This window comes from Amblyraja radiata, chromosome 25 (assembly GCF_010909765.2).
Source record: "Amblyraja radiata isolate CabotCenter1 chromosome 25, sAmbRad1.1.pri, whole genome shotgun sequence".
NCBI lineage: Eukaryota > Metazoa > Chordata > Chondrichthyes > Rajiformes > Rajidae > Amblyraja > Amblyraja radiata.
The window spans coordinates 25,371,809-25,383,685 of NC_045980.1; the positions used below are offsets into that span (position 1 = coordinate 25,371,809).

The window sequence follows — 11,877 nt, forward strand, 5'->3', positions numbered from 1 at the left end:
TAGATCCAGCAATCTTTAAAAAAAGATTTTATTTCTCTGACTTGGCATAGAAGACAGAGGGTAAACGTGAGGTGTTCCGCAAGGATCAATGGTGGGACCTCTGTGCTTTGTGATAAATATTAGTGATTTGGATGAAAATGTGATGGGTTGATTAGGAAACTTGCAGATGACACAACAATTGGAAGAGTTGTGGATGGTGAGAAAGGTTGTCAAAAGATTCAGCAGAATATAGACCAGTTAGGAACGTGGGCAAAGGAATGGCAGGTGGAGTTTATTCTAGACAAGGGTGAGGTGTTGCAGCTAAGGAGGTCAAATGTAAGAGGGAAGTATCGAGTAAATGGCAAACCTTCAGGATCATTGATGTACTGACGGGACATTAGGTACAAGTTCATGGCTCGCTGAAAGTAGCGACACAAGTAGATAGGGTGGTAAAGAAGGCGCCCGACTTACTTGCCTTGCAGGGGAGAGACTGTGATCAAAAAGATGGTTCTCCCAGGAAGAGGCTATACCATGCACTTCGGCTGTGTTGATGCCTGCGACATCCCCAAATGCAGGATACTTGACTGCAAAATTTGTAGTAGTGGGGCCCGTGTATTTAGATATGTTGAAAGCACAAGAGTCTTTTATCCAGAGTAGGGGAATCGAGAACCGGAGGTCATGGCCTTCATGAACTGTACACAGAACTACAAATATGGCCTCACCTATGTCTCGTACAGCTCTAACATGACGTCCCAACTCCTGAACTCAATAGAAAAAAACAGTAACTGCAGATGTTGGTTTTCAAAATTAGACAAAGTGCTAGAGTAACTCAGGGGGTCAGGCAATATTGCTGGAGAACATGAATAGGTGATGTTTTAGGTTATGACCCTTCTTCATACTGATTTTGGGTGGGAGGGAAGAAAGCTGGAAGAGGAGGGGCAGGGCAAAGCCTGGTAGGTAATAGGTAATAGGCAGATACAGGTGAGGGGGTTTTTGATAGTCGGATGGTTCATCAAAAAGTGCCTGGAGAGGGGGAGGTTATTTGAGAAATCCTCGTTCTTTAGCACCTGACATGTCTTCGTTCTTTACCATCCAAACGTTGACTTTCTTTAGTCAAGTGTTTTCCCCCCTAGTGTCATAGATGGACCGCTCACCCATCCTGTGGTCCTGCTCTCTCTCCCCCCACCCCCCTCCCCCCAGACAGAGTAAGGATAGAGTTGTCCTGGTCCTTGCCTCATGTTCCACCAGCCTCTGCATCCACCACATCGCCCTCCGTAATTTCCATCAACTCAAATGTGATTCCACCACCACACATCTTCCCTTCCTCACCCATTTCCTCCTTTTGCAGAGACCCTTCACTCTGAAACTCTTTGGTTCACTCAACTCTTCCTGTTCAAACCACCCCCTCCCAAGTACTCTCCCCTGCAACTGCAGGAGATGTAGCACCGGTTCCTGTACCACATCTCTCACCTCCACCCAGGGACCCCAACAGTCTTTCCAGGTAATTGTTCTTCAACCTGTTAGTTCACACCATCTATATATTCATCTCTGGATTTTGTCCAAGTCTCTGCCTATCTCCCCCCCCCCCCCCCCCCCCCCCCCATCCGCCCGACCTGCATTATCTACCACACATTTACCTATTACCTGCCAGGCATTTTCTGCCTCTTCTTTCTTCCCAGCTTTATTCCCCCCCACTACAATCAGAATGAAGAAGGGTCCTGACCCAAAACGTCACCTATACCCGTCAGCACCAACATAATGGGGCAAAGGGCCCATTCCTGTGTTGTACACTTCAATGTAATGTGCTCTCCTCTAGACGGAGAGCAACTGCAGGTTACAGCTGCCTCTCTTTACAGAATAGCTCCATCCAGTCTGCAGGAGTGACCCCAGGCTTCCAATTCCCTTCCCATTTATTTTCCAATCCTCCGTACGCATTTGTTTGTCTGTTGTCTTTTATTACAAATGTCTCTTTACCCTAATGCATTTTGCCCAACACGCTCAGTCCCAACGGAATCACATAGATGGAGCAGTAGATTAAATGTCACAGACCTGAAACAACACCAAGGGCTAGCACTGTGACAATGCAAGCAGCCAACATTCACACACTGCACAATACACAAAATAAATGCCTTTCATTTGCCTTAAATATTACACAGCACCTTTATTTGTCATTTGATTTCACTGTAGTATGAAACCAGCACAACACAATATTTGAAGGCACTAGATGATTGCTAATCCCATGATATCTTCCTGCAGTCTCAAACTTTTTTGCTCACTGATAGTTTTTATATAATCGGCAAACTTCTTAATTGTATCCCCTACATTTAAATTGAACACATTCATCTATATCATGAAAAGCAAAGGCCAACAGGAGTCACTAATACTGTTAATTATCACCCTTTGCTTTCTCCCACTGAGACAAGTTTTCATCTAATTTTGAATCTACAAATGATGGCAATTTGAACTAAAAACTGAAAATGCTGAGAACATTCATTGGATTAAGCAGCACCTGTGGGTAGAGGAAAATAAATTATGTTTCAGGTTAGAGACCCTTTGTCAGAACTGAAAAAGTGGGAGTACTAATGACATCAGCCCTGCTGAGTGCTTCCCTCTTTATTTCCATTTTTATTTTAATCTAACCTACCATTTTCCCATTGAATCCCATGCTATTTTACTTTCCTGATCAAAAAGGCATAAAATCCACATTGACCATGAAATGCTATTCTCTAGTTAGCCCTCTTTGTAACCCTCTCAAAAAACTAAATTGTTCATTAGGCACAGCTTTCCCCTCAATAGATCCACGCTGATTCATGTTGTCTTTGATCAACCTGTACCTTTCAAAATGGTGATTTATGTTGTCCCTCAATACATGCCTTTTACCAATATCAAGTTCATAGGCCTGTGGTTACCATTTCTCCTTGTATTAGATACATTATTACCTCATGAGTGACTTGCTAGTTGTGTAACACTAGCTGGCACCCACAAATCCACACTCAATACAACTTCCATTTATATAGTATCTTGGCAGAAACAGCTCGAAGCATTTTGATATAAAACAAAATTTCAATCAATTGCATTATAGACAAACGTTAGTGAAGATGACCAAGGCTAGGCCAAGGAGAACGTTTGTGTGCATCATAAACGGTGGTATGGTTACGTTTAGGAATGTACAAGATGCCAGAACTGAAGGAGTGCAGGTATCCTTGAGGGTACTAAGATGAAGCGAAGTGGCACCATTGATGGATTTATAAATAAGAATAAGAATTTTTAAGTCATTACATTCATTGCTTTACTGGGAACTATTTTATGACAGCAAGCACAGAGCTGATGGATGAATGAGACATAGCTGTATCTTGGACATTATCCAACACACGACTGCCCATGTTTGTGAAGCATGACCTGTTCTATTTTTCATCTGCATGTTGTTTTTCAATAATTTTATTTTAAAACATTGCGTATTTTTCCATGCATGTACTAAAGAGAACTTTTTTGCCCATTGTTAGTCATAGAGCCTTACAGCGTGGAAACAGGCCCTTTGGCCCAACTTGCCCATACCGGCCAACATGTCCCATCTACACTAGTCCCACCTACCTGGGTTTGGCACATAATCCCTCTTAACCTATCCTCCCCCCATAGCTCGGGCTCTTGAGTCCTGGCAATATCCTCGTGAATCTTTGCTGCACCTTTTCCAGCTTGACAACATCTTTCCTTGCTACCGTTCTCCTCCCACTGCTTGACCGTGCTCTTCTCCGTTCATTCCTCCATGGAGTCATACAGCATGGAAACAGGCCATTTGACCCAACGTGCCCATGCTGATCAAGATGCCCCATCTAAACTAGTCCCACCTGCCCGAGTTTGTTCTATATCACTCTAATTTGGACAGGCACATGGATAGGAAAGGTTAAAGAGCAGAAACTATACGAGTTGCTGCTATTTCTGTTTTTCTACTGGCTGTGTTGATGATTCATGGTTCTGTTCCTATTTCCACTACATTGATTACTTTACTAGTGCCATTTCCAATTCTCATCTAAACTGGAAAAAAATATCTAACTTTGCTTTGAATTTTAATTCCTTTCATTTTCACATTCTCCAACTCTTCCCTTTCTTTTCTTGACCTCTCTTTGCAGTTCCTTGTTTCTACTAATGTTTATATTACTTTCATACGACTCCTTTCATCACCTCAAGAAGTCAGTGCTTTACAGCTAATGAAGCACTTTCACGACTCAAGGGTCGTGCACTGGCACGGCAACAATGAAATTCTTACTTGCTGCAGCTTTACAGTCACATTAAACACAATAAATAGATATGAAATAAATTATCAGTATCTAATAGTATCTAAGCATGATAGTGTAAGCCAAACTACATAGTGCAATTTTGTATTGCAAAGTTAATGGTAGTTTAGTGATACAACACGGAAACACTGAGTCCAGGCAGACCAGCGATCCCCGTGCATTAACACGACCCTACACACACTAGGGACAGTTTTAATTACATTTATAGCAAGCCAATTAACTTACAAACCTGTATAGAAACATAGAAACATAGAAATTAGGTGCAGGAGTAGGCCATTCGGCCCTTCGAGCCTGCACCGCCATTCAATATGATCATGGCTGATCATCCAACTCAGTATCCCGTACCTGCCTTCTCTCCATACCCTCTGATCCCCTTAGCCACAAGGGCCACATCTAACTCCCTCTTAAATATAGCCAATGAACTGGCCTCGACTACCCTCTGTGGCAGAGAGTTCCAGAGATTCACCACTCTCTGTGTGAAAAAAGTTATTCTCATCTCGGTTTTAAAGGATTTCCCCCTTATCCTTAAGCTGTGACCCCTTGTCCTGGACTTCCCCAACATCGGGAGCAATCTTCCTGCATCTAGCCTGTCCAACCCCTTAAGAATTTTGTAAGTTTCTATAAGATCCCCTCTCAATCTCCTAAATTCTAGAGAGTATAAACCAAGTCTATCCAGTCTTTCTTCATAAGACAGTCCTGACATCCCAGGAATCAGTCTGGTGAACCTTCTCTGCACTCCCTCTATGGCAATAATGTCCTTCCTCAGATTTGGAGACCAAAACTGTACGCAATACTCCAGGTGTGGTCTCACCAAGACCCTGTACAACTGCAGTAGAACCTCCCTGCTCCTATACTCAAATCCTTTTGCTATGAAAGCTAACATACCATTCGCTTTCTTCACTGCCTGCTGCACCTGCATGCCCACTTTCAATGACTGGTGTACCATGACACCCAGGTCTCGCTGCATCTCCCCTTTTCCTAGTCGGCCACCATTTAGATAATAGTCTGCTTTCCTGTTTTTGCCACCAAAATGGATAACCTCACATTTATCCACATTATACTGCATGTCTTTGAAGTGTGGGAGGAAACTAAAGATCTAGGAGAAAAACAACGCAGGTCATGGGGACACTGTACAAACTCTGTACAGACAAGCACCCATAGTCAGGATCGAACCCGGGTTTCTGGCACTGTAAGGCAGTAGCTCCACAGCTGCAAACCGTGCTGCCCTTCTATGCCACCATGCCACCCTTATGACCAAGATGGCAGTATTGTAGTAGTGCAGGTATCCTTGAGGATACTAAGATGGTGGCACCATTTATAGATTTGGTGTCTAAGTAGGGTTGTGGTTAGGTTTGTGCAAGGTGGTTTAAGAACCTGATTTAAGAAGCTGTTCCTGAACTTGGAGGTAATGGATTATCAGGCTCCTGAACCTTATTCCCTGTGGTTTCAAGAGAGATGAGAACCTGAACACAATGGTGCGGGTTTTAGATGACATTAACTGCCTTCTTGAGGCAACACTTTTAGATTAGATTAGATGAGATTTCCTTTATTGTCATTCAGACCTTTCGGAAGTGGCGGCGCTGTGATACAGCTGCGGCTCGCCTGCAGTCTGTCTGTTTTTACTTTTTTGTGTTGTTTTTTTTGTCGTATCCCCCTTCTCTTCCCCCGTCTGCGCTGAGGCCTAATGGCGGAGCTGGCGGCCTCCAACCTGCGACCGACCTCGAGGGTCCGGAGGTAGAGCCAGCCAGGACTCACCAACGCGAGGCTGGCCGTCTTCGAGCTGTGGCGACGTCCGGGCAGCGGCACGACTCGGCGCTCCGGTGAGGGCAGACGGCGCGGGGCTGAGACACTCCCGTGCGGGCGGCACGGCTACCGGCTGGAAGGCGCTACCGTGTGAGCGGCCTGGGTCCCAGCTGGAAGGCGCTCCCGTGGGGGCAGCCCGGTGCGGGGCTGAGACGCTGCCGTGTGGGTGGCCTGGCTACCGGCTGGAAGGCACTCCGGTGAGGGCGGACCGGCTCCCGGCTGGAAGGCGCTCCCGTGGGGGCAGCCCGGTGCGGGGCTGAGACGCTGCCGTTTGGGCGGCCCGGTGCGGGGCGGAGACGGTGCTCCAGCGGCTGAGGCGGCGTTCTGGCGGTGGCGACCTGGATCCGGGGCTCGGCCGCGGGCCAGTGGATGACAACGTCGGGAGCTCGCAGGTCACAGGCTGGTGCCTGTTTTCCGGAGCTACCGTTGCAACAGCTGCGTCCGCTGGACTGGAGGGCGGCAGCTTCGACCACCCCCGGGCCGCGGAGCTTGAACCGCGGGACTGATACCGGTGGGGTATCGCCTCGGCGCAGAGGGAGAAGAGGAGAGAAGAGACAGTAACTCTAAGACTTTTGCCTCCATCACAGTGAGGAGGTGTTTGGTGAACTCACTGTGGTGGATGTTAATTTGTGTTTATTGTGTGTTGTTATTATTACATATATGGCTGCAGGCAACAGCTTCTTGTAGATCCCTTCGATGGCGGTGCGGTCAATGCCCATGATGGACTGTGAAATATCCACAACTTCCATGTGAGACAGATGTTCACATGTACCTCCTCAAGGTTCATCTACTACATTCAATGCTCCTAATGTGGCCTCCTTTACATAGACAAGACCAGGCAAAGACTAGGCAACCATTTTGCAGAACACTTGCACTTGGCTTACAGGATCGACCAGTTTTAACCATTTTAACTTCCCTTTCCACACTGACCTTTCAATCCAGGTTCTCTCCCATTACCAGACTGAGGCCACCTGCAAACTGGAGGAACAGCACCTCTTATTCCATTTGCATACCTTACAACCCAACGGTGTGAACATTGAATTCTACAAATTTTAAGTAACACTCTTCCTTCTTGTTCTCTCCCTCTCTTTCCCTTGCACCTTGCACCCCCAGTCACACCCATTCCTCCCACTGTCCCACTCCTCCTTCCACTCCACCTTCAATCCGTTCCCACCTGTATCCCTCCCTCTGGCTTTACATTTCCTCCCTCTCCATATCTGACATTCTTTTATCTCCTTTTCATCTCCAATCTGATTAGAAACAGAATTGATTTCCTCTTTCTCCTATATCTAGCATCCTAAAGCCAATTACATTTTTGTTCCAGCTGGGATTGGAACCTGAAACTCTTTCCCTTAGTCTGAAGAGCTTGGTTTGTATTGGGCAACACACTGGCTACTAAAATCATGGACAAAACTGATAGCAACATGTTGAAAGGATGTTCAAGAAATGACACTGATTGGCGATTTCCATCAAGATGCTCTCAATCTACAGCATTTCCAATGTCAGAAGTGTTTAACAGTTGCAAGGGGGCTGAGCCTCTTCAGCACACTGGTAACAGGATCGAGGATCACCTTTAATTAAATTCCCTGCCTAGATTAGAGACACAGTGGAAACACTGCCTTCAGCCCACTGAGTCTGTGCTGACCAATGATCACCCATCCACTAGTTCTATGTTATCCCAGTTTCACATACTGCACACTAGGGAGAATTTACAGAAGCCAATTGACCTACAAACATGCACATAGAAACATAGAAAATAGGTGCAGGAGGAGGCCAATCGGCCCTTTGAGCCAGCACCGCCATTCATTGTGGTCATGGCTGATCGTCCCCTATAAATCACCTGTGCCTGCCTTCTCCCCATATCCCTTGACTCCACTAGCCCCTAGAGCTCTATCTAACTCTCTCTTAAATCCATCCAGTGACTTGGCCTCCATTGCTCTCTGTGGTAGGGAATTCCATAAATTCACTGGACTCGCCCAACATTGGGAATGTGGAGAAAACCCACGCTGTCACAGGGAGAACATGCAAACTCCATACAGACAGCACCTATAGTCAGGATCAAACTGGGATTTCTAGCAGTAATTCTACCACTGCACCTCTCTACTGCTTGTAGAAGTTTGAAATCTGATGAACAATGAAAGCATTCCTCTCTTTAAATCTTTTCTCCACCAGGGAATTCCACAAACGTGGACTGCAAGAAATATTTTAAATTATCATCGGAACGATGGATAAAGAGATAAAACCTGGGGATAAAAGCTCTGAGAGATGACAATGAAGATCCACTGAATTCAAGAACAAAGTCTGGCTGATCTAATCTACTGCTTTTAAGTGTTTTTATCTCACTAATAGTACTGAGATAATGAACTTGGATCAGCAGTGAAGGGAAAGATCAGGGCCTTCAGGGCTCAGAATGAGAGAAAACAAACTAAAATCCCTCCTTTTGTTCACTGGCCAGCAAAGTGATCGCCGGTTCTGCAAAACTATCTCAGAGTCCAGAGGAACTAATTATCCTGGCACTTCTCGAAACATTTCTAGCTGAATTGCACACAGTCGGGCAGCACGCCTACTTTAAATGAGGAACGATTTCTGGGTGGTGAGGAGCTGTTTTTGGCCAATAGGGCAAGGGAGAAAGATCTGAGCAATTCAAGGCCCATTTTAATTAGGCCTAATCTGGTACAAAGGCAAATGAATAGATTTCCTAAAGCCACAGCATGCGGTTTCTAAGGACGTTGAAGTAACAGTTCCTGGGGCTCTTGGTGTTAAATCCTGTGGTGCTGTGCAGTTAGAGGCAGATTTATTGTTGTGTTCCATTACCCTGACTCTATTCTTGGACATGATGTCAGCCAGTCTCTGATCTCATAGGAATGATTCATCCCTGGATTAAAGCCAGCAGTTGGCAAAAATGAATTATTTTAACATCAGTCAAAGGCTAAAGCAGAAGCATGAGCACATATAGTCTGCAGAATTTCATTATTACTCTCAGTAATACCTTGGTGATATCTCTCCCTCTGAAGAAAATGAGACCTGGTATTAAAATATACTTGAGTCATATCTTACCCCCTGCACACGCAGTATTTGTCAAGTCACTTGCTTGTAGTTTCTGATATGAATGAAATGAAATCTGACAGAGGCCCTGTGCCTATTGATAGTCACTGTGATTCACTGCAAAAAAAACAGGACGATGTCTACATGAACATTGACTCATATTTTGCACACAGGGATTTTGATAAATAAAATCAGTTTATTTCCTAAAATACTGTGTTTCTTCATTTTTACTGATGTCCTTATGATCAAGACATATAGACGGCAAGAAATTGCAGAGAGTCCATGGCACCGACCAGACACCCCACCATTGACTCCACCTTCAATTCGCTCAGCCTCGGGAAAGCAGCCAACACAATCGGACCTTTCAAGTGAGTTTATTGTCATGTGTCCCTGTATAGGACAATGAAATTCTTGCTTTGCTTAAGCACACAGAAAATAGTAGGCATTTACTACAAAACAGATAAATGTGTCCATATACCATGATATAAATATATACACACATGAATAAATAAACTGGTAGTGCAAATAACAGAAAGTGGTTGCTAATAATCAAGAGTTTTGTCCGAGCCAGGTTTAATAGCCTGATGGCTGAGGGGAAGTAGCTATTCCTGAACCTGGTTGTTGCAGTCTTCAGGCTCCTGTACCTTCTACCTGAAGGTAGCAGGGAGATGAGTGTGTGGCCAGGATGGTGTGGGTCTTTGCTGATACTGCCAGCCTTTTTTAGGCAGCGACTGCGATAAACCCCTCGATGGAAGGAAGGTCAGAGCCGATGATGGACTGGGCAGTGTTTACTACTTTTTGTAGTCTTTTCCTCTCCAGGGCGCTCAAATTGCCGAACCAAGCCACGATGCAACCGGTCAGCATGCTCTCGACTGTGCACCTGTAGAAGTTAGAGAGAGTCTTCCTTGACAATCTGACTCTCCGTAATCTTCTCAGGAAGTAGAGGCGCTGATGAGCTTTTTTGATAATTGCGTTAGTGTTCTCGGACCAGGAAAGATCTTCAGAGAGCTTCACATAATCAGACGGGTCATTCCTTCTTCTGCCTGCTCCCAGTCAAGCAGGAGATACAGAAGCTTGAAAGCACAAACCATATGCAGGAACGGCTTCTTCCCCTCTGTTATCAAACTTCTACAAGCTACGGTACAGTCCTGATTCTCCATCCAACCTCACTGCAGGCATTGGACTTTTTCTCTGGAACTGTTATTCTACAATGCTGAGAACTATATTCTGCACTCTGTATCTCTCTCTTTCCTCTGCCTGTTGCACTTAAGTTTGGCTTAATTGTATATAAGTATTGTATTACCTGATTTGATTGGATAGCACGCAAGATAAAGTTTTCACTGTACCTCGGTAGACGTGACAATCATAAACCTAAACAAAGAGCAGTACAGCAGAAGAACAGTCCTTCAGCCCGTAATGCCTGTGCCAAACATGACGTTAAGAGGAAATAATCTCATCTGCCTGCACATGATCCATATCCCTCCATTCCCTGTATATCCATGTATCTATCCAAAAGCCTATTAAATGCCACGATTGTATCTGCCTCCACCACCACCATTGGCGGGGTGGAAGATTGCAACCTTCACGTGGCCCTCCCTGTTTCGACAAATACAATCAACCCGGCGTGCACAATCAAATAAGATCAAATAGAACAACTTTAGGCCGTGCATGCCATACGGGGGGGGGGGGGAAGGAAGAGGGAATGTTCCAGCTGTCTACACCATCTACGTCTCACATAATTTTATATACATCTATCAGGTCTCCCCTCAACAATCACAGAAAGCCATCCAAGTCTGTCCAATCTCTCCTTATAGCTCTAATCCAACAGCATTCTGGCAAACATTTTCTGCACCCTTTTCAAATACTCCATATACCACTTGTACTAGGGAGACCAGACTGCATGCAATGCTCCAAATGCGGCCTAACCAAAGTCTGATAAGCAGCAGCATGTTTTCCGGACTCTTATACTCAATGCACCAACAAATGAATCCAAGAGTACTATATGCCTTCTTTACTATTCTGTCCACTTGTGTTGCTAATATCAGTGCTGTACATCACTGCTGTTAAGGGTCTTGCCATTAATTGTAAATATGTTCCCCTAATAATTGTGCAACATCTAACTTTTGCATTAAACTTCATCTGCCATTTCTCTGCCCAAACCTAAACCAAAAAGAATGCCACACCACGGTATACAGATGTAAATCATTAACATCGTCGACAGAGGTTAACATGTTATAACAGTGCAACAATAGCATAAGAGAATATTTGTTTTAATTGCAGTGAGGATTGGGGAGACGGATAGGACAAAAATAATAATGTTAGGGTTGCTGTTGATGAAATTGTTGATTGATAAAGTTGTTGATACAATAACATGGTCCTGTTTCTTGTTTTATTGCAATGTTCTGGGAGAGGACATGGAACCTCAGTTTAATACCTAGTCTGAAAGAATGCATGGCCACACGTAGCTGTCCCTCTCCACTGTACACGGGTGGCTGCCTACACCTCTTGTACTTCAATCTTTGGGTGGAAATTGAATCCAGAATCCTAGAACAAAGGCTTGCCAGTAATGCCTACATCACGTGAATGCATAACTAAAGAGTGCAACAAAGGTGCCTCAAAACAGTTTGAACCAGATTTTTTGTAGGTGACATCAGCCATTTTTATCGCAGATTCAATAATGACACAAATTATCAGCTTTTCTGTTTCAGTGAGTGAACACCCAGAGGAATTACAACCAAACTCATTTCATTCAAACAGT

At 44.7% G+C, this 11,877-nt stretch overlaps 1 pseudogene; it reads left to right on the top strand.

Moving 5' to 3' along the window:
- Positions 1 to 446: 446 nt before the first annotated feature.
- Positions 447 to 591, top strand: LOC116987700 (annotated as a pseudogene).
- Positions 592 to 11,877: the final 11,286 nt, after the last annotated feature.